Below are 24,520 nucleotides of genomic sequence, written 5' to 3' on the forward strand. Positions count from 1 at the left end.
GGCGTACCACAGGCTATAGTCACAGATCATGGATCGCATTTTCACAATCACATGATGGTCGAATTAGCTGCCAAACTAGGGTTGTCTCACGACAGCTCTACTCCATATTATCCGCAAGCCAACGGACAAGTTGAAGCAATCAACAAGGTCCTGAAACGCATGCTGCAAAGGATGATTGGAGTTCACAAGAGAAGATGGCACCTAATCTTGTACTCAGCTTTGTGGGCTTACCGAACATCGGTAAGGAATGCAACCAGGTTTACACCTTTCCAACTGGTATATGGCCTGGAAGCAGTCTTACCAATCCAGTGCAAAATCTCGTCTCTCAAACTCGCAATTGATCTCCTCCCCGGAACTTCAGAAGAAGAAGCTCGTTTCTTGGAATTAATCCAATTGGATGAAACCCGTCGTGATGCCGCTTTGGCTAACGAAGCCCATAAGAAACGAGTCAAGGCGCAGTTCGACAAAAATGTCAAACCCCGTGTCTTCTCAAAAGGTGACTTGGTCTTGCTTTATGACCAAGAATCCGATAAATTGGGAGCAGGTAAATTTAAGTCTTTATGGATGGGCCCCTATATTGTTAAACGGGTGTTAGCAAAAGGAGCCTACGAGTTAATGGATTATGACGGAATTCCACTGGCGCAACCTCGTAACGGGTTGTACCTCAAGCGTTACTATGCGTAATGGTAACCTATGTGCTTTTGTTATGTTTTTGTTTTCGCTAAAGTGTTTATTTTGGTCAAGTAATCCACTTTTTACATTTGTTGCAGATGTCAAACCTATTGGAGTCATGTGTTGGATATGCCGACGGAGCGAGTCATAGTTCGCAGAACCTATCTTCCGCAGCCTGGGCTATTTTTGATCCAAGCGGCGAGTTAGTAAGTTTCAGAGGGGTATGTATTGGTCGATCAACAAATAACATCGCTGAATATAGCGCGTTGATAGAACTTCTCTCTGATGCCATCACACATGGTATACGCCGACTAATTGTTAGGCTAGACTCACAACTCGTAATACTACAACTCACTGGTATCTATTCTGTCTGAAATCCAGTTATTTATCGCATGTTCCTAAGGGTTAAGATTTTGGAAAGACAATTTGATTTTATTCAATATCAACATATTTCCAGAAACTTAAACATATTAACTGACTCATTGGAAAATTATGTGTTAGATAGACATTTGCAACATTTATAAAAAGAAACATACCATCAATGTTTGCATTTGGACCATGTAACTTAACCAAAATAAAACTCCGAAAATCAAAAATATATATAACTGTTTATGGTTTGCACATAACGTTCTGTAACCAAGACAAAATCGGTCAAGTGACCAAAAAACTCAAAATGCTAGGGGGCACCCTAGTCTAATGATGCTCGTGATAGCAAGTCACAGCCTGTGCGATCATGCGTAAGAGACAAGTCCATCATCTTGGCACACCAGTAGTATGCCGCTGTAACCTCAAAGGTAGCTTGTCAGTCCTCACATCTGGAATACCAAGAGTGAGGCCCTCAACCTGCTCCTGTAATGCTGTGAGAGTCTCGGCCACATCGAGGTCATGAAGGATAGCCCTTCCAACAGCCTCTCCTGCTGGGGCGGCAGCTGGTACTCTCAGGCGAGCTACTGGACAAACAAGACCAACATCTGCATGTACACATGAGTTTGATTAAATTCTTGATAGAATAAAGCACAAGGACATTATAAATGAAAAACTAAACAGGAATATGGTCAAAGATTTTACCAATGGCGCCCCACTGTTCGCCATCCAACAGTACTAAATCTGGATCACCCCGGAAGTCCATGCCAGCATATGGATACTTAGAATAAACCATCTCCTGACGATCAAACCACCTGAAGAAGGTATCAGAAAATGAAATCTGAGACTGACCAGCATGCCTAGACATATGGTCAACCCATATCTGCATATGTGGTTCAGTAGGTGAAGGTAAATCGAGTGCAATATACTGCGGCTGCATCAGTGGTATCTTCTCCAAGGGAAAGGCGGTCAAAATAGAACCATACCCAAAGTTCTTCAACCTACCGCTCTTTATCTTGGTCAACTGTTCTTTCATCACAAGAAGTACTGCGTCGCACCAGTTGAACACCTTCGGTTGGAGGCATTCCAAGGCATACTGCATATAAGATCAGTTGGCTACATGAAGAGCCGCACCACCGGCCATCCTACCAAAAGTAAACAGAATAGTCCTGAGGGACCTGTCAGTGACATCACGGATGATGATCTTGCCGTCTTTACTCGGCTGAGATCCTTCTCTGCAGTACCGGCAAACATAATCTCTCACAGAGTCACCTCCTCGGGCCGAACCTGATAAAGATGGGGGCACCCCTCCTCGACAAGCCAGTCAAGAAATAGATGTCTACTACAGTCAAGGGGATAGATTTGCCCCTGATCTGGAAAACCTGGTTGGTAGTATCCCAAGCATCGAACAAATACTGCAGTAATTTGATCTGTTGTCTCATGCTAGAAATGCGGAAAAACTTCAGCAAGCCACAGTTCCGCAGTGCGTTTACTGTAACCGGATCATGTAGGGCAAGCATGTCCTCTTCTTCATGCTCACGTTCTTGCCATGTAATGGTCATCTTACTCCAAAGATATCTGAAAAACAAACAAGATAAGAGTTAGATCCTGATTTTGGTAAGAAACATGCAAAATTTCCATCAAAAATTGTGCACAGAATTCCTTCTCTGCGCCCATCGCACCTACAGTAGTGCTCTGGGTGCGTTGCATGTCAGATGGACTTTAGACAGGCCAACATTCAACGCACCTTTCGATACACAGAGGGTGCGCTGAAGGCAGAACGAGTTATTCAAACCCCAGAGGCTCAGAAAAACTAGGAATCAAGCTCAGAATGTAAAATGGAAAACATGAAATGAAAAAGCTCAGGTTTAACTCCTACCTGGTCCAGACGGCACCAAGAATCATACACAGAATCTCCCGAAATCAGCTGATGAAAATCAAAGGGGGAAAGCACCTCCAAAGCTCCAACAAACCAAAGTTCAAATGAAATGGTAAAATGAGAGGTAAAAACACTTTTTCATTACTTTTTACGTAGTTCAAAGTAAAATATTAGTGTTCTAACTCGTTTTCAAGCATATATTGTTCATTTCTAACTAGTTTGATGAAGCATTTGAAAATACAGTACAATCTTTGAAAGAACAAAGCTATTTATGGTAAAGTCAAAAAGGGACCATTCAATCGAGCAGTTTTAGCACATAGTTCAAGCTCGTTAAAAAATAAACGTAATCCATGAGCAAATGTTTCCCCCCGCATTTAAGCTCATTAAAAAATGAACTATTCACCGGTAAATAACCATCGTGAATGTAGTACTTCAGCCATTAAAGCCTTGGTCGTGTTTGCACCGTCACCTCCACTTTTGCATTGGCCGATCATTCACCCCCATTTGATTGTTTACCCATTTTGAGGAACAGCTGCGAAGAGTGATCTCACTAGCCATCCTTGTAACACTGCCGTGATTGGAAAATTCCAAACCTTACCTGGAATTAGTTGCTACCCATTTTATCACTCGTTCCTCAAAAGACGAGTCTCCTTTAAGCTCTTTTCAACTGACTCGTAAAATATGAAAAGATTTTCGAGCCATTGGCCTCTCCAGCTCGTTAAAGGGACCGGAAGTGCTATCTCTCCTCCAGATTTTAATCTTTTTGGACCTGACAGATTATTACACAAAAAGATCAAGCGCTTGTTTTGTTCGGCTCGTTAAAAGTATCGAAAATTCATCCCTTCGTATAGTTTTATACTTTTTCGGACTTAAGGGATTAGATGACGAAAAATGAATTTTGGAGTTACCTTTACGTTCCTTTTTAGACTCTCTAAAATTGAAAAGGACCGAGTTATCTTTGTCATTAAACTCGTTAAAAGTGTAATAGCGACAAGCTTGTCTATAGACGAGAACGAGTTTCACTATCGCTAGGCTCGTTAAAACATAACGATGGGTTTGCCCGAAGGGAAAATTATAGAACAAGCATATGTTATCCTCCTCAAGCTTGACAAAAATAAAGAGGTACTGGTCAGCAATGACTGGGGAAAATTGGGAAGAAAACTTGAAGAAACTTTGTTGGTAGCAAGTCGCTCTTGAACATGACACTTCCACTCCGTGTCCGAGTCGGGTTGGGTTGTTTCATTCACCGGTCACATCACCATGGTCCCATCATACCATCCACATTTGGGGTTAATGCTACCAATCCATCACATCAGTCTCGCCGATATGTTCAAGAGAAGTCATTCAGAGAATTCACCTGTGTCTCACCCACTACCATACATTTATACTACATTCTTTCATGACCGCCACCTTGAACCTTATATCACCAGATCATTTTCACCTCCATTAAAATCATTTGCTCCGTTCCGTGTCATTGATGTGGGATTCATTAAGGCCCTCCTGTGACGGATCACTTCTTGTCGACATCAGCTCATTATCCAAGAAGTTGATCTAGGAACACCCCATTCAGTACTTTGAAGCTTGCATGCCTCAATGGCAAGTTTCTCACTTCCGCCGACAGGTTTACATCAATGGCCTTCGACCGAAAGATTTTGCGTGGTGTTCGACGCCAAGTCCTTTATTCACACCACGTGAATTGTACTGCAGTACCTTGAGGGTCATTATCATTATCGGTGATTCCTCTCGCGCTTGTTAACAGTTTACATCATTGGCTGGTAATCAAGCGATGTCTTTCCATGTTTGACTTCAGAACATTTCTCACATGGATCGACTTGTACTTCGAGTGAAGATCGAACGAGATTGAAGACCCCGAATCTAGTTTCATCCATCCGGGCTGCGATATATATTCAGGGAAATAAAGACATCAAATGTACATCATTGCTGCACAGATAATCATCCAATCAAAAGGATGATGGCTCTATCAGAATCATCAGTCTACACTCAGACGATTGTCTGTCCTATGTACATGAAAATTAATTTATAAAGTTGAGCATGGGAATGCCCGCCTCAGCTAGATCATGAAAATATTATGAAGATATTGTATTGTATTGTATCTTATTACAGCTCTCCTCCCAGCTTGAAAGAACTTCGGATCCTCATAATAAAGCATTTCACCCGACATCAAAAGATTAACGACCTCATGCTTTAGGGTGCAACTGTTATAGACATTTTTGGGCCCTACAACCCCAAGCATGAAATGTCTATAAATCAAGGGCTCCTAAGTCCCTAAAAGTGTTGTTCTAACCCCTAAAATAACAAGGTCAACATATTACAGCTTCTCCCAGAAGTTCTCCATGAAAAACTGCTCAGAATTGGTCAAAACAGGATCATTTCAGCTGCTCCACTGGCTAAGTGCATTGCATCTCACCTAAATACACTCTGTGGGTGCGTTGCATTTCAAAAATCCCTTCTGTGGGGTGCGATGGGCGAGAAATGACAAATGGCAGTGTCATTCCGCGAGGTGGAGAGGCAATGGAAGCTTCCAGAATCTTCCCCTGTGACACTTGCCTCACTGAATTCGACCAAGGATGAGTAAGAGACCATCAATCTCCAAGTGGAAGCAAGAACTATCAGAGGGAATACACTAATCAAATCATGAGCTGACTCATCTCCATTACAAACATCTATATATGGATCCCTCATCCTAGAGATCCAGAGGCTGGAATTTTGCATATTGTAAGGAATTGTTGTTGGTTTCTTGAGACAAACATCAGATTGTTGGGTGATCTAAGCTTTGTTTGAGGTGAAGAGGGGCTTCTTTGCTGGGAGGTTGATGCTGGGTCAAAACAACCGGTTGTAACTCCTCTTGGCTCTTTCTTGTTTATCAATAAAAGCTATTCAAGTTTTCCTCCATGCTCTTGTGTCATTGATGCTTGCTACATTTGTATGGTCAATTTACATCTGATCCTAGATTGTTTATAATTATAGATCCATGTCTTTGTATAGTGCTATGCTTCTGTGATCTTACAGGTACTTCATGAAGTTGGGCGTGCAAGGGAGCAGGTAGCTAAAGACTATCAAAGAAGAGGGGAATCAAATCAGGAGATTAGCGCAAGACAGAGGTTGGTCTTTCTGTTCCTCTCTATCTATAATTCATAAAGGAAAAACGAAAGTAGTTTTTCTCTGTTTGTTTCTAAGGAAGCTGTCACACCTTAGTGGGATAGAGCAGTTCTATATAGACACTTTTCCCTGCAACAATACTACTGCATAAATTTTGGGAAAATCTCGAGCTACATCACCCACTGTGCGAGCTTCTTGGGCACTGTAAATTTTTGGTCCAACATTTTTCTAGTGTGAGCACTCTCTTTTATGTAACATCCTGGTAAAAATTCCATGTAATAAAGTAAATAAAGGAAAAATTAAGACCACAGTTAAGGGACACTTATTCCAAGTTGAATATTTGGCAAAGATATCCTAGTGGGCATTACTGGATGTGTGTTTTGGCTAAGGAAAATTTACAAAGGCTAAGGCAAAGGAATTAAAAGGAAAAAATCCATTTTTGGCACATTTATTTATAAAAATAAATAAAAATAGGAGAAAAGGAAGGTAAAAGGTCACAGGTTGCATGTGAGGAGGAAATTCAAGGAAAATTATGGAAAATGAAGAAAAGAGAGGCCTCATTAATAAAAAGGCTTATGAGGATAAGTGGGCAAGCTTTTACTAACCTTTTCTCAGTTCAAGTTTGGAGCTCTCTCATTATTCTCTCTCTCTCTCACTCTTGGTCACTTAGAGTTTTATTGGAGCAGTTTAGCTTTGGAGCAAGAAAGGAAAAGCAAGCAAAGGGAAAGGAAGGAAAGCAAGGATCAAGGAAAGGAAAGTAGGATCAATAAGCTTCAACAGAAATATTTGTAGGTAACATTTTCAATGTGTGATTTCCTAGCCAGTTCAGACATGCATGGCTTTGCATGTTGTTGTATGGTTCTCTTGCTGTCAGTGGCATGGTTTTGTCAGATTATGACAGTGGTTTTTAGCCTAGCCTTTCCTTTTTCCATATTCCATTGTGTTGGGATGTTTATTTCAGTTTTTAGATTTGGTTCGCCAGATGGATTTCGCAATCCGGGGCAGAGGTGGTCTCAAGGTTCATTCCCAAAGGCCTAGGAATCCCTTTACCAGTTTTGGCTGGACACATGGTAAAACCTGAGGGAGATGTCTCAATTTAGGACCTAGTGATCTAGGTTTGGATTGTGGTAAAGCCTGAGAGATTGGCCCTAGTTTAGGGCCTACTAATCCAGGATTGGATTGTGGTAAATCCTAGGAGAGAAGGAGATGGAAAATTCCTCATGGTTAATTATGGATTCTGAATGGAATTCCAAGTTCAATTAGGTTATGATTGGAGCACTAGTTTTGGTGTGTTTATGGTTTGATGAGAGTGGAGGTGGTTTAACCTTTGGATTCCATTGGTTGTTCATGTATTAGTTGTTCTATGATATCCCACATTCATGCTTGGAATATGACACGGGGGTGATTGGCTGAAAGAAAGATTTGGTTCAGCCATGTCTATGGTTGGGTGGCACGTGGAAGTCCTGAACCTGGTCGGGTTTTCCTATGATTAATAAAATTTAATTTCTCTTACTTCTACACTGGTTTATAAGTGGATTTAATGGCTATCATATCTCTGATATTTATATGGTTTTATGATGGTTATAAGCATGGATAAATGACTGGTCCATGTCATTGTTATATATTTACTTGTAATTGTTAAATGGATGGATGAAAGACCTAATTGATCATATAATAGTTCAATGGAGAAGGAGGTGATCCTTTTGGTTATGTTTCATAGGTTCTTTCAGTCATTTATGCTCTATCTTGTATCCTAGACCTGTAGGTCGCATTGATGCCAAGTGTTTGACAGAATATCAGTCTCGATAGGGGATGCTCAATCCTAACCCTGAGCTTGATTTTTTATTTGTTTCTATTTTCATCATGTCTGTGATGGATTCTGAAGGTTATAACAAGTTCTATTCAAAGGCTAGGATTCTGGGCTAGAAATGTGGCTCAAATATCGAGGTTGTTGGACCAGGTCGGGCGAGAAAATTCCACAGTCATTGGCACATAGGCCTATGGGAGAAACTTTTAGTTGCTAGTCATGGTCCTGCCTATAGCATGAGAGTGAATTTGAGTTAAAAGGCTTAAAACATCAATGAGACCTAGGGGTAGGATGTCTGAGTGGTTGACATGTCTCCTGTGGGTGTCATCGCTGATGTGGATGGGTTTCTTTTTATATGTTCTATCAGTTCTGTTTCCTTAAGGTCACCAATGAAGTTGAATCCCCTATAGTAGCTTCTCTCATCGCATGTTTACCCAAACTGACCGGTTGTTTGGGTGGACCTAGGAGGAGGGGGTGTTACATTTTCCATTGGTTTTCACCACATGTCCAACACTTTAATCGCTCTTTTCCTTCAAACTTGAGTTTCTCCGGTGTTGGCTACTGCATATTTCTCTTAACAACAATATTAGCTTTCTACTAAAATTGAGTTGAAGAGGTTGGAAGCTTACCTTCCCTATTTTTTGAATTTTTATAGGCCAATTCTTCTTGTTTACACAGTTGTTATTTGCCTACCAGCTACCCTTAATATCTAGTCTGCGTTTGGCTTGCTCATAGAAGTGCCTCATCTTATTAATGACATCCTTCAGAGTCTAAGGCTCCAACAACTCAATTATGTCCCTGAAATTCATAGGAAGCTGAATGATAAATATTTTAATCTTTGCCTTCTCGCCTTTGAGATATGGCACATACCTCAACAGTTCCAAGAAATTTGTGACATATTGATCGTCTGTTAATTTCCCCAGCTTGAGTTCATATAACTCTTTTTCCTTGTTATCATAATAGTGCTCAGACATATATTTCTCTATGAAGAGGTTCCCAAATTCTTCCCAAGTCAGTTCCTTCTCAACAACTCCCCTAACATTTTTCAGATCTTCCCACTATATGTATGCTTTTCCCTTCAAGTTGTAGGTGGAAATACTAACTTTCATGTTTTCAAAATAATCATGAATTCTAAAAAAATTCTTTATGCTAAGAAACCAACCTTCTTCCTCTTCATGTTTCTTCATGCCCCCATCAAATGTGGGTGGCTTGGATTTCTTGAATTCCTTAGACAAGTAATCCCCTTCATTCCTTTCTTGATGATGATGATGGTGATGATCATAGTGATGGTGGTGCCTTCTGATAGAAGAACTAAATGGTCTGTCATAATGATGCACTTGAGTGCTAGCTCTTTTTCTTAGGGTACTCAATGATGCATTTCCCTTCAATGTTTCTTCACTTTTAGGCCTATGCCTCTTCTAGACTTATTTCCATCTGGCCATTTGTATTCTTCTCTAGGCCCTGAGGGCTTCGTCTATCTATATGACTAGCCCTCATCTTAGACTACCTTTGCCTCTGGAAATTTGAGAGACTTGGAAGAAAAACTGCATTGATCTCAACTTGCCATTCTTGAGCTTTGACTAGCCTTTCACTATTTTCCTTGAAAATTTTAACTTCAACCCTTAGGATACTCAAGGTATCCATCCAATCTGGATAGTGATTCCCTCCCCTTACTCAACCGATCTCTCTTCTTCATTGGCCCACACCTCTTCATTTCCATGTTGTGACTTATCAAAAATGCACTTCACCATTCTAGTCCTCATTTCTACTTTTCATTTTCCTTATTCTACTTGTGATGTGCCTATCAATCACACACTAATATATTTTACATGTGTTAAATAAATAAGCACAATTCACGACCATAACATTTTCCTTCATGGAGCTACAATGGTCATCTATGTTGTTGGTCATCAAGAAACATCAACCATTAGTGTATAGTTAACAATTTAAACAACAAAATTATGTCCATGTTCCTACTCTTACAGAGTTGTTGTAGGAGAATTTCTGCAACAAAACATTCCAAATTAGCACATGATTATCAAATAAGAAACAATTCATTAAATGTAACATTCGAGCTTGCCATTTCAGAAACTATTATAGATACTATTTAGTTTTTTGTTATGTTAAATAAATTATGGGGTTGATCCACCCATTAGGTCTATAATTAATTTATTAGACTGAATTTTAACACCTAAACAATTTTTTTAGATCATTTCTAAAAAAAATTTACTTGCCCATGCTAGAGCCCATCAAGTCCAAGTGTTGAACCTGGATGCTCTGATACCACCTGTAACAAACCCATCGCCACCCTTCCCTTGAGTTGGGTATTTACCACTAATCAATCTAATTCCTCTTGCCATCGTTCAGAATAATAGGAGAAAATATACATTTTTTGTCACATATATACATTCCTCATTAATTCTCCTTCTAAGGATATGGTTTACTCCATGAAGGTTATCACCCTTCCTCTACACCTAGGCACAACAAATTATATTTTTAATTGCTTCATTTTATCTAATAATAAGCAATTATACCACACACACACACACACACATATTTACCAATTTCCAGCTAAAATAGGGACTCCACAAGGCCTCCTTCCTCCACCCACCAGCCACTCAACAATCAAACAATTTACAGGGAATCTAGAGGCTTGTTTCCTCCACCCAAAACACATAGTGGTTCCACCCACTCTAGGGAATCCAGAACTCACTGTAAAAATCATTGCAAGAAAGGCTTTAGAGGTCCTCCCTCTAGGAATCCAAGGACATAATCCTCCACCCCTAGCATCAAGTGAATCTAGAGAAAACCATCTCCACCCTTTAGATTTACAGGGACTTGGGAGGAATTGTTCCTCACCAAGGAGAGACCATCTTCACTCCAATCATCCAATGGAGCTCAACTCATTGTCTTCTCTTCTCTTTTGTGCCGCTCTCTAGTGAATGTTTCTCCAATTCGATCCCTCTACTTTCGTGCATGAATGAGCGAATTATGGAATGCTGTCCTCCATGCGTTTGAACCCCTTCTTTTCTCTATTGTTTACTTTTCCTACGCTGGAATTTACTCCCCTTCCCTTATTGTCAGCACGATCCTCCTTCACAAATTATATTCTTTCTTCCTTGTAAGTTTTCTCCAAGGTAACATGGGTCTGCATACTTCTCTTGTAGCCCAATTAAATTCATGTACAACCCATTAAAACAAACCATTCATCCTTTAATGCATGTCACATAGTTCATAATCCCTTCACAAGGAAGCCATATATATCCCCTGACCCAAGTGGATATTGGTGGCCACCCACCTATTCCGCCTAAACCACCCAGTCAGTTTCATGTGTTTCCTTGTTCATTTCATCATTTACTATTTTTAGCAACTTTTCGGGTCCTGAACATTTGAAACAGTTTTGACCCCCTAAACAGTGATTTTTTGGGGCCCACGACAGGCCCACAACCATAGGTAGGGGCCTACAGTGAAACCTGCAGTACTAAGAGAGACCTTTCTAACAAGGTATCGTACGCACCAAACAAAGATTATATGACAAAGTTACGACTCTAGGAAGTTGGTTTCCCAACTAACCCCAACGGGGTCCACAAACTCTTGGTGTTACATCTCCTGGGGTCAGGGTTTTGGTTGTTTAGGGTTTTTTCATGTTGACCAATAACAAATAGACCCTTGAGCCTGATTTCAACACAATTTAGAGGCATGTAGCCACCACATCTCTTCTCAGATATAAGCTACCATCGCCCGAGCTATCTTATTTCCATTATGTTTGTAAGCATAGTTCAATATTTTCTATTAATGAACTGAAGTGTTTTTTTGTTCTATCTTTGTATTTATGATTACATCTGTAACTCGTTTCATTCCTATTTATGTTCGAATTAGTGTTATCGGAGTGGTCTACTCCAAGGAAAATTTTAAGAATGGAAATTTATCTTAAAGTTTAGAAACCTCGGCAAATCCCTCTAGTCTCTAATATGAAAACTATAAAATATTTGGTGATATATTTGTAAAAACATTCAAATTTATTATGTTTTTATATATACTCTCTATATAATTTTGGCAATATTTAAGGTAAAATAATTTTATATTATAAAACTTGGGTGAATTTTTTATAGAAAAAATGAAAATTGGCGAATCTTTTTTTTGGAAAAACCATGGAAAATTAGCCCACCTACAAATATTAGCCCCTAAAATTTTCCATGGTCTGTTATTTCTCTGTTTTTCTTTACATGCCCCCAATGAGGTCAAGGTATAAGGAGTTAGGGCTTGATCTGGTTGAACCATTGCAAGATCGGCCTCGCAAAATATGATGATCTCCCATGGTGGAAGAAAAGAAACATGAGGGGGTAGGAGATCCTTTCAAAATGTTGCTCAAGGAAGCCCTCGAGTGACAGAGGGATGCGATGATGGATAAATTTTCCCAGATCATTTGATGGCTACCCACAGGTGATGAATCTTCTTCCAACGGCCACTCTGGAAGTGCCACTCCTTTTAAGGTACAAGTTAACTTCGGTATTCCCATATGCGAAGGCCTGATAGATGAAAACACCTTAGATAAATGGTTAAATATATTGGAAGGATATTTTTCAGTTCATGGCTTTTCCAATCAGGAAAAGATTACTTTTGCACTTCTTAAAGCCACCCCACATGTCAAGGATTGGTGGGAAATCTACTATAAAAAAAAAGATGACAGTGAACCCTCGTTGTTTTCAACTGCACCAACTTGGAGTTCTTTCTGAGATGCTGTCAAGGAACAATATTACCCTGTGGGGAGCTATGAAGACAAATACATAAAGTGGACAATGCTATGGCAGGGAAGGGACCAAGATGTGCTAGATTTCACAAATACTTTCCATACCCTTCGCACGAAGCTGGGTATCAAGGATACTGAGTGGCATTTGGTGCTCAAGTACTACGACTATCTACACAAGTACATTCGGGACGCAATGGAGTTCCTAGACATTTCCTTGCTCGACACAGCGTATTGGTACGTTGTCAAGATTGAGAATAAGTTTAAATAGAAGAAGTGGGACTTTGGATCTACGAATCCAAAGAAAGGAAAAGGCACCCCCAAACCACAAAACAAAGGACCAAGCCAAGGCGACGCTACCCAGGATAGCCTGCCGAAGCCGTAAGAAAAGAAAAACACCCCAAAGACGAAGAAGGACACAGGAAAATAGTGTGAGTTCCATAAGAGCTCCACTCAAAATACAAGTGAGTGTCGAGCCAAGTAGTCACTAGTGGCCGAGTTGAAGGCTTCTGAATCAAACACAAGTTCCAACTCTGAATCAGAACCCAATAAGGGAACTGACAAAGAGAAGTAGATCATTGATGCAGATCCTAGTGCCACTCTGGCTACCACCAAGATCCATAATATTGAGCTTAGAGATCCAGAGGAGTGGGAACGCCTATTCCACTCACAAATGTGGGTTAAGGGTTCTTTGCTGTAGTTCATTGTTGACAGCGGGAGCCAAAATAACCTCATTTCAGCAGAGGTCATGAAGTGGTTGGGCCTAAAGACTATAGGACATCCACAACTATAAACCATCAGTGGCTCAACCAAGGACAGTATCTTCCCTATAGCATCAAGGCCTTCACGAATGAGGTATTGTGTGACGTTGCTCCTCTTGAAGTTTGTGATGTATTGTTAGGACAACTATACTTATGGAAGTGACATGTTGTATATGTGTCTAGACCTTTCTCTATGATTATTACTTTGTCTAATAAGTTTCATAGGATATCGAAGTTAGCCTCACCTACCACCATCTCTTTGATCATTACAAAGCAATGCAATAAGATCATTTCCCAGACCAGGAAATTTATTTTCCTTATGATTCACCCCCAGGGAAAGAAGAATTTTGTGGCCACGGCTTCAAGGTAGGGCTCCTCTTCACAACCGCAGGAGATGGACAAGGTCATGGAGGAGTACAGGGATATTTTTGCCTCACCAAGAGGGGTATCTCTGCATTGTCAGGTTAAGAACTCCATCGATCTGACCCCAGGCACACTGCTGCCCAATGGACCGATCTATCGACGCTATGTTTTGGAGAACGATGAGATCAAGAGGTAGATTTAGGAACTATTGTAGAAAGGGCACATCAGACCAAGATCATTACCCTTTTGGAGCCTGATTGTATTAGTACAGAAGAAGGATGAGACCTGGAGGCCCTGTATTGACTATTAGGCGTTGAACAAGGTCACTGTCTGGAATAGGTACCCAATGTCGTGGATTGATGACCTTCTGGACCAGCTCAAGGGGGCCAAATATTTCAGCAAGATTGACTTGAAGTCATGTTCTCACCATGTGCCTAACGAACCCTCCAATGTGTGGAAGATTACCTTCAAATCCAAGGAGTGCCTTTTCGAATGGTTGGTGATGTCATTCGGATTGGTGAACGCCCTTGCAACCTTCATGAGACTGATGGATGACATCTTGCAACCCTTGACCATTGTGTTCATGGTGGTGTATTTAGATGACATCTGGATCTTTAGCTAAAGTTGGGAAGAGCACCTCCACCATATTCGACAGGTCCTTCAAACCTTGCACCAACACAAGATGTGCGCTAACTTGGAGAAATGCACCTTTGGACTAACCTAGGTTCAATATCTGGGGTACATCATTAATGAGCATGGTGTACATGTGGACCCATCCAAGATACAAGTCATTCGGGATTGGCCAACCCCAACCACTCGAACAAAGCTCCACAGCTTTTTGGGTCTTTCCAATTTCTACCATAGGTTCATGTTGGCGTTATCTCATATCACTTGGCCTTTAAGTCAAGTCACGAAGGGTGGAGCGAAAAAAAAAAAATTGGTAGGAAACCCAACAACAAGTGTTCTTCGAGTTGAATAATTTCCTCCGTTATGCATCAGTTCTCACATTACCAGACTTGAAACAACCTTTTGAGATTGAGACAGATGCCTCTGACTAAGTTATTGGTGTAGTTCTTACTCAACATGGGCATCCAGTGGCTTACCATAGTGAGACACTTTCAAAAATATTTTGTAAGTACCCCACTTACAACAAAGAAACGTATTCCATTGTGCAGGTCTGTCGTCAATGGAAGCATTACATTATGGCGAAGGAAACAGTCGTCCACATAGACTGTCGACCTCTAAAAATCATACAAACACAAGGGAAGTTGCAGAATGATCACCATCAGAAATGGTCCACCTATTTGCAATAGTTCCATTTGAACATTAAGTATAAGAAGGGTAGCACCAATAATGTTTCCGATTGCCTCAGTCAACCCTCGGTCATGGAACTGATCACTGTGCTCGACTCCTGTGGACACGAGACATTAGGGTGGCTGCATCTTTAAAAGAGCAATCTAGAATTTGGCAACATATACCAGACACTCTTGGAAGGGATGCAAGTTCCAAATTTTGACCTTCAGGATGCACTGTTATGCCACCTAGGACACATTTGTGTTCCTTCAAGTGAGCATGCCAAGATGATTTGGGAGGCACACTATAGTTGAGTCATTGGATATTTTGGAGTAGAGAAAATAGTGGCAGTATTGCAGAAGTATTTTTTTTGGCCGAACCTTCGTCAGGATGTTGGGAAGTACATTAGATCCTGCACCACCTATGCCATTTCCAATCCAACCATCAAGAAGCAAGGAATGTATACTCCTCTACCTACTCCTAGTCAGCCTTGGGATTTTGTCTCCATGGATTATATGTTGGGCCTTCCTTCTAATAAGCATGACAACAATTGCATTTTTGTGGTCACCGACAGATTCTCTAACATGGCCATCATGGCGGTTTGCAAGAAGAGTATCATAGCAGAGGCCATTTCTAAGCTCTTCTTTGAGCGAGTATGGGTACACTTTGGGATCCCACAGTCCATTGTCTCAGATTAGACAACAGATTCCTAAGTGTGTTTTGGTCAAGTCTTTTGTCGATGTTGGATACAAAACTTACTAATTCCACGAATTTCCATTCCCAAATTGATGGCCAAACAGAGGTTGTCAACAAGATGATCGTACACATTTTGTGCATGTACAACTCAAATCAACCACGCACATGGGATGAAATTCTCCCCTATGTCCAACATAGCTACAACAGAGCTCTCCACAATTCAACAGGCCACAACCCCTTTCAGGTAGGTCTGGGATTTCAGCCATTATGCCCCATTGATGTGGTCATACCATTTGCAGCCACTCAGGTAGATTCGTCTCACATTCAGTTCGAAGCTGAAAGGGCTAACAACTTCATTGAGTGCATTCAACACATCTTCCAGCAGGTCCATGATATATTTGACAGAGCCAATGCTAATTACAAGAAGTGTCATGATCAACATCAAGTGTTGCACAAGTTCCAGGTGGGTGACAAAGTTTGGTTACATTTGCAGAAGGAGTGCCTTGTTGGGCCCCACCGCAAGCTTCACCTGCTTGGATATGGGCTATACACCATCACCAAGGCTGTTAGTGACAGTGCCTCTAAGCTCAACATCCCATCGTTCCTTGGTTTGCACCAAGTGTTCAATGTAGATCACCTTCGACCATACTTTCCACCATTATTGGAAACATCTAACATTATAGAATAACTCACACCAACGGAGCTCAATCAAGACTACATGGAATAGGCCTAAACTGATCAGTTCATGGACACACATATCAAGAACACTCACCAACAGAGGATATAGCTATTTCGAGTTGTCAAGGAAGGCCAACTCCTTCACCAGGGCAAGTGGTTCTCCAGGTACCAGGTTCAACAGAAATTTCCTCACCTCATGGAGGCTCTGCATGCAACGGAGACCATTGCTTCCTGAGGGGGGAGGAATGATCCAAGTGGATATTGGTGGCCACCTTCCTATTCCACCTAAACCCCCCAGTCAATTTCATATGTTTCCTTGTTCATTTTAGCATTTACTATTTTTAGCAGTTTTTCAGGTCCTAAACTTGCGGAGAAGTTTTGACCCCTAAAACAAGATTTTTTGGGGTCCATGGCAGGCCAGTAGCCACACGTAGGGGCCTTCAGTGAAACCTATAGTACTAAGAGAGACCTTTCCAAAGAGGTATCGTATGCACCAAACGAGTTTTCGTTGACTCAATCCCCCTTTTAATTTTTTTAGTAAAACATTTACATTGCATTTTCATGAATAAACCCAAGATGGGGATGTCACACAGGGACTTATATTGATACAAGGTCCATAAATTATCCCTCAAAACTTTCATTATAGCTTATCCTAAAACATTCAGTAAAATTGAACCTGAGACACACAATTGTATTATGCACTTTTCCTTCTGATACATTTTGGTCAAGTCCTTTGTCAACATTGTAGTAAGCTTATTACCTAGATCCACCATGATCCATAAAAGACAAAAAAAAATGCAATAGTGAGAATAGAAACTATACCTATATACTTTTCTCTTGGAACCCAAAACCGGGACAACCAGATTGATTTTTTATTATATTCCTCTCGATATTACATTACATTATATATATACCTAAGAATTCATTAATTCCCAATCCATTAACCCTAGATTAGAACATAATCATAGTTCCCTTAATCGAATCTATAAAATACCATGGGAAAAAGCATCATGTGAAAAAACATACACAAATCCATGGGTGGGTCCACACACCATCCTTGGGTCTCCCTAACCATCCTTTGGTCTGCCCAAAAAAAAAATTGTGACCCCCCTACTGCACCTGACATAATGGAACAGTGCATGCAACTAGTCATGCAAAGAATATAACATATAACCAATATAAAGATAGCTTAGGTAGCATTAGAGTCATGCAATATTTCAAAATCTCTCATGGAATGGACAATATCAAGTCATTCTTTTTAATGAACAAACATTTTAAGCAACATAACTTACCCAATTTGTTTGGGATTGTTCCAAAGAAGTTATTAAAAGTGAGATTAAGCATGCCAAGAAACAAGATATTATCCAAATTTGGATTTATAGTCCCTTGCAAGCTCATGCTATATATATTCACCCCACATACATGAATTTTTTGATGTTGGAAACTAACAACAATCCAATTGCAGACATGATTGGAAACAACCAAATTTCCCAAGGCCTAAAAAGGCTTTTGAATGCTTGTGGGGATTCTATATTGACCTGTATTCATTCATGCATTTCCTGATAATATCAATCACTTAGTTGTTTGCACAAACAAAGATGAGCGTTTTGATGCTATCGATAACAACGAAATCCTTGGAAGTTACCATCGTCTCTATAGATCGACTACTTCCTCCACCATGGAGAAATTGGTAATTAAGGATTTAAATTAATTAATCTTTGTCTGGGATTTGGACATGCAATGGTGGAATTGTTCATATTGTTAAAGTATAGTAATATCCTTTGTTAGATATGAGCAAGTAGTTGGATTTGAATTCCAACACGACACTTACTTGTGAACCTTAGTTAATTTTGGATAGCTAGTATTTTTAAAATTATTTATTTTTTGTTATCTTTATAATATCATAGTACTAGATAATTCTATAACTTTATCCATGCATTTTAAAATTTATTTAATAACGAGAAGGGAAAGTTATGCCTTGTAGGTATTTTTGATTACCTTCATTGATGTTATGCCCTATAATTTTTTTAATTTCCTTCATTGATGTTTGGTGTGTCTATTCTCTCTATCATGCTATCAAATCTATAGCTTTATCCACCATCGAGACACCAAAAATATCCATAGCTAAATCGTAAGTGTAAATCAACCCACACACCTATGATAGTTGCCACTGTGATTTTCGCATTTCCCAAGTTTTGAGTATTGAAAAACAATAACTGTAATTCATCTAATTTATTCATTGTTTGTTCATTATCTGGGAAATGGATCCAACCATAAGAGATCTAAATATATTTCTTCCCTGCACCACTAGATCCACCATTATCCCAAGCCACTATAGACCTGACACCATGAGAAAATTATTAAAGGTCACTGATCATGATCTGCTTTGATTCTAGGTTGTAGCCATTATGATCTAGTGCCTATTGATATACTAAGATTGCATGTTGCCAGTCATTGATGTGAGAAAGAGTTATTGCCCTGAGTGTTGTCATGGCACTAGTTGTGCATTGAATAATCCACCATTCATTCAATCCACATTCTAGTTTGGAAATTAAAAGTTATATTTTCTTTTTAAAAAAATATTGATATATTAAACCATGTTTGGGACTAATTCAATTGGATATACCACACTCTTTATAATTCTCCTTATAGAATTTTGCTTGTAAAAGTAATATTGTGGTATAATGTTTATTATAAGGAAGCTTCTATTTTGTTCTATAAAAATATTTTATTTATGGTAGCAAGTATGTGTGTGGGGTTTTAAAGGAAAGTTTTTATTTGTGGAGATTTGACTATAATGAGATCTATATTAGGGTTTCAATCAAATTGAAAATTAATGAGAAGGCTTCAAATCCACACTAAGGAGGACATATTACAGAATTTAGTCATGGGTTCCACCAACAACCAAATTACATAGTGTCCCATAATGGATGACACCAATTATCCAATGTGAGTAATACAAATGAAGAGTTTTTTGAGTAATATGGATTGCTAGGAAGTAGTAGTCACAAAATATGAAGAACCATAAGCTAAAAAATAAGTAGAAATGAAAAATTCCCAAAGAAGTGCTTTAATAGAGAGGAAAAAAATGGATTCTATAGTACTTTGGAATCTACAAAGCGATGTTGAAGAATTCATAATATTGTCACAAAAACCAATTCCAATAAAGCTTGGGAGATTTTTGAAAAGGCATACCATGGAATAGACAAGGTCAAGAATGTCAAGCTTCAAATTCTTGGGAAGAAGTTTGAAGCTCTACAAATAACAGATGTTGAATTAGTATATCAGTTTATGACTCGGGTTGTGGAAGTGGTAAATCAAATTAGAACTCTTGAAGAGGATGTTCTAGATCAAAACATGGTTGAGAAATTTCTTAGAAGCCTACCACCTTCATTTTATATTCATTTGATATCCATAAAAGAAAGTAAATATTTGTCCTATTTTTAATTGAAGGGTTGACATGTTCAATTTTGAATCACGAGTCAAGAGTTAAAGGTAGAAATGACTCATTAGAAAATCCATTTCAATCTCAAGACACAATCAATAGAGGAAGAGGTAGAGGTAGTGTAAGCAAAGGAAAAGTAGGAAGAGGATGTTCTAAAAGCATAAATAATGTATCAAGTCAACCTAATCAACCACATAATCAAAGAGGAAGAAGTTGAAACAACACACGAAGAGCAAGGACAGACATTTCAAATATATAGTGCTATTATTGCAAGAATTATGGCCATTTTAAAAGTGAATTCAAAAATAAGTAAAAAAATTTGAGCAAAGGTAGTGCACATGTTTCAGGAATTGATGAAGGTACAACATCATCTATGCTTATTTATTGTTCAACAACTTAAGAAAATAACAATGAAGATATTTGGTTACTAGAAAGTGGTTGCATTTACCATATGACATGTAACAAAAGTATTTTTTCAAGTTTCGATGAAAAAATTAATACTCAAATTAAGTTGGGTGATGATCATATTATTAATTCCTTAATCAGAGGAATAATTTCGATTGTAATGAAGTGGAATGACAAAAAGGGCATTCATGATGTCTATTATGTACAAAGTCTAAAACATAACCTATTAAGTGTAGGACAAATGACTGAAAATGGTTTTGAAGTCAAGTTTAAAGGTCTTGCTTTCAGAATCCTTGATAGGCAACCTATTCAAAGAGTCATAACAAATATCCAAATGAACAAAATAAGATGTTTCTTGTTGCCATGAGAAATTCCAAGAATTCATTATCATATACTTAGTTTGTAACAAAATTTGATGAAACTTGGTTATTGCATCTTAGATATGGCCATTTCACTTTCAACAATCTTGATCTTTTGAAAAAGATGTCTATGGGTATAGGTCTTGCTATGATAGATTTCCATAATAATCCATGTGAAATTTCTATCCTGGCCAAAAAAAGTAAAGAAGTTTCTAAATGGCAAAGTCCACGTAAACTAGTAAATACAAACATTTGTGGTCCAATGCAAACCAAATCAATAGGAATAAATCTTTATTTTATAACAGTTATTGATGCTTTTAGGTGAATGAAATGGGTCTTCTTCGTAAAAAAATAAATATGACACATTTGGAAAACTCAATAAATTCAAAAACATGGAAGAGACGAAAAGTGACAAGCATATTAAAATATTAACATCAGAAGGAGGAGGTGAATATAATTTGAAATAATTTGAAACATATTGCATGGATGGAGATATCAAGAGGAAAATTATGAAAAAGTACTCTCCACAAAATAATGGATTAGTAGAAAGAAAAACTCAGACCATGATGAATATGGAAAGAAGCATGTTGAAGCAAAATGAGTATTGGGCAGAAGCAACAACATTTTCAATTTATGTTTGCTTAGATCTCCAACCACAAGTTTCAAAGATCGAGTTCTTTTTGAAGGTTGGAGTGGTGCCAAGACAAGTGTATCACACTTGAGGATATTTGGTTGTGTAGCCTATGCATGTGGTACAAACGAATTGAGGAGGAAATATGATGACAAAAGCCAAAAATGCATATATTTTGGATACAGTGAAGAATCCAAGGGTTACAAATTGTACAATCCTATCACCAAGAAAAAAATTATTTCAAGAGATGTTAAATTCCTTGAAGATCAAGCATGGAATGATAAAGGTAAAGGGATAAACATGAATCAAATTTACCCAGATGCATTTGAACAAGGTGATGCAACAATAGTTAAAAAACAAGGACAAAGATTTCCATGCCTACATGTTCTAGCTGAAGACATAATGTGCATAGTCCATCCTCAAGCAGTGAATATGAATCCACCATTTTGTAGAAAATAATAATTTTTAGAGAGATTTATGAACAAATAGATAATGAACAGGTACATCTTGCTTTATTGTCTTGTGAGCCAACACATTTTGAAGAAGTATTGAAAAGAAAGAATGTGTTGAAGCTATGAATGAATAATTTGCAGCCATAGAAACGAATTATACATGGATTCTTCTATATCTACTAGAAGGAAAAACAAGCATTAGAGGAAAACAGGTCTATAAGACCAAGTTTAATGAAAAGGGACAAATTGAAAAGCATAAAGTTAGATTGGTAGAAAAAGGCTTTACACAATAGCCTAGAGTGGATTATGAAGAAACCTCTTCCTCGGTAGAAATATTGGATACTATCATAACAGTATTAGCAATAGTAGCAAATAATTAGCCATTTTATCAAATGGATATCAAATCAACCTTTTTAAATGGAATCTTGAAGGAAGAATTTATGTAGATCAACCTCCAAGGTATGAAATCAAGGGTCAAGAATATAAATTTTACAAGTTAAAAAGGCTTTGTATGGTTTAAAACAAGCCCCAAGAACATGGTACAGTGTAACTAATTCATATATTCTAAAAAAGGATTTGAACATAGTAATAATGAACCCGCTCTTTATACAAAAAATATCTATAAGGTAATATTTTAATTGTTTTAATTTATTTTGATGATATGTTTTATATAAGAAATTTTTAGCTTGAAGATTTTCAAACAACCATGGAGAAGGAATTTGAGATGATCAATCTTGGTCACATGAATATTTTCTTGGAACAGAATTTGAACAATTTGAAAAAGGAATATTTATTTGTTAAAGAAAGTATAGAAATGATATTTTGACAAGATTTTGGATGAGTGAATGCAAGCCAACAAACACAACAATTGTCCCAGGAACAAACATAAGTAATGATGACAACAATCCAGTAGTCAATTCCACTTTATACAAGTAACTAGTATGAAAACTAATTTATCTTACAAAATCAAGGACTGACATAATGTATTCAATTAATCTTATATCCAGGTTCATGGAGTCACCAAAACGAACTCATTGGACAACAATGAAAAGGATTTTAAGGTATATTGCAGGAACAACATAGTATGGAATTTTATACACTGATTCAAAGGATATCCATTTTTTTACATAGATAGTGAATTTGTGAGAAGCATTGATGATAGAAAGAGTACCTCCGATTATGAATTCCACCTAGGTACAAGATTAATTTCATGGGCATGTAAGAATTAGCCCATTGTTGTGATTTCATCAGAAGGAGTAGAGTATGTAGCAACAATAGGAGTAATATCATAGGAAGTTTGGTTAAGAAGATTGATAAATGATCTTGAGCCTGAAAAGAACAAGGGCCCAACTCCTATTTTCAATGATAATAATTACGCTATTGAACCTTCCAAAAATCATGCGTTTCACTGCAAATGTAAACACATTGATACCATATATCACTTCATTTCTGAGCTTGTCAACAATGAGGATATATCTCTTCAATTTTTTCCATCTAAAGACCAACTAGTATTTATGTTCACCTTGGGAAGAAATGTTTTTGAGTTTCAAAGGCAAAAATTAGGAATTTTTAGTAAATGTAATGGTAGAGATTAAGGGGGAGCTTTAAAGTATAGTAATATTCTATATCAGATAGAGTGAGTTGTTAGTTTCATGTGAACTCCAGTGGGACACTTAGTTGTGAATCCTATTTTGTTTTTCAAGTGGTCCGAGTTCATTAGAGATTACGTTAGGCTTGAACCGTTGCTTGATAAACCGCAACCGAAGGGAATCTAAGCTGTCAAAATCACCTAGGGATCACATCCATCCTAGGCCACACTAGCTGTTAACATGCTTGGTTTTTTTCCCACAGAGTTTAGCACCGGTGACCTTCACATCAAGGAGTGACTTAATAGTACACCCCATCATCATCTATTCTACTTCCCGTGGGCAAGTCCCAATTAGTTTTGGATAAATATAAATTTTAGAATTCCTTTTTCTTGGATATCTCTAGACTCTCATAGTGCTAACATAATTCTAGATATTTCTCCATCCATTATAAAATCCATTTAATGACGAGAAAGGAAGTCTATGCCCCGTGGATTTTTTCATTTCCTTCGTTGTTGTTTGGTGTGTGTATGTCCTCCTTAACATCAAACTTCACATAAGAAGTCATATACATGGATACATAATTTGTGTGTTATTTCGTCCTATGGGTGACTCATGTCTTCCATCTCAACCACCACATGGTGTTATTTTTTGTTTTGATGAAATGACCAAATACGTGTTTCTAAAAAAATGAATGTTTTTTTTGGTTGTGAATAACACATAAATATATATACAAATATATTAGTAAATGTAGTTGATATACATGGATCAACATCATTTTCTCTCTTTTAAAATTAATATACTGATGGTATAATGCATTTATTATAGGATAATCAACATCATTTTCTCTCTTATAAAATTAAGATCCTAGTGGTATTATGCATAGATTATGGGACAATGCATTTCATAGGTTCACATGAAGATTTATTTGATCTATATATTATAATATCATGTTAATCATTTGTTTATAAATATATATGTATCCACAAGATTCCATTTGTTATTTGATAATTTGTGTGGTAATGTTATAATTGCATTAGTTAAATGTGAAAAGGTAAAACCATTTGTTTTATAAACCTAAGTATCCACTAGATGCCACTTGTTATTTGATAATTTGCATGATAATTCCATAACTATATTAGGTAAATGTGAAATGCTAAAACCATTTGTGTTATAAACCTACATATCAACATGATGTCATATGTTATTTGATAATTGGGAGGTACACCATGAAGAAGAAGAAGAAGCTACAACTCTTGATGT

This window comes from Pinus tabuliformis, chromosome 5_2, assembly GCF_031772625.1.
Source record: "Pinus tabuliformis cultivar Carrire ecotype Pingquan chromosome 5_2, CPIR1, whole genome shotgun sequence".
NCBI classification, from domain to species: Eukaryota; Viridiplantae; Streptophyta; class Pinopsida; order Pinales; family Pinaceae; genus Pinus; species Pinus tabuliformis.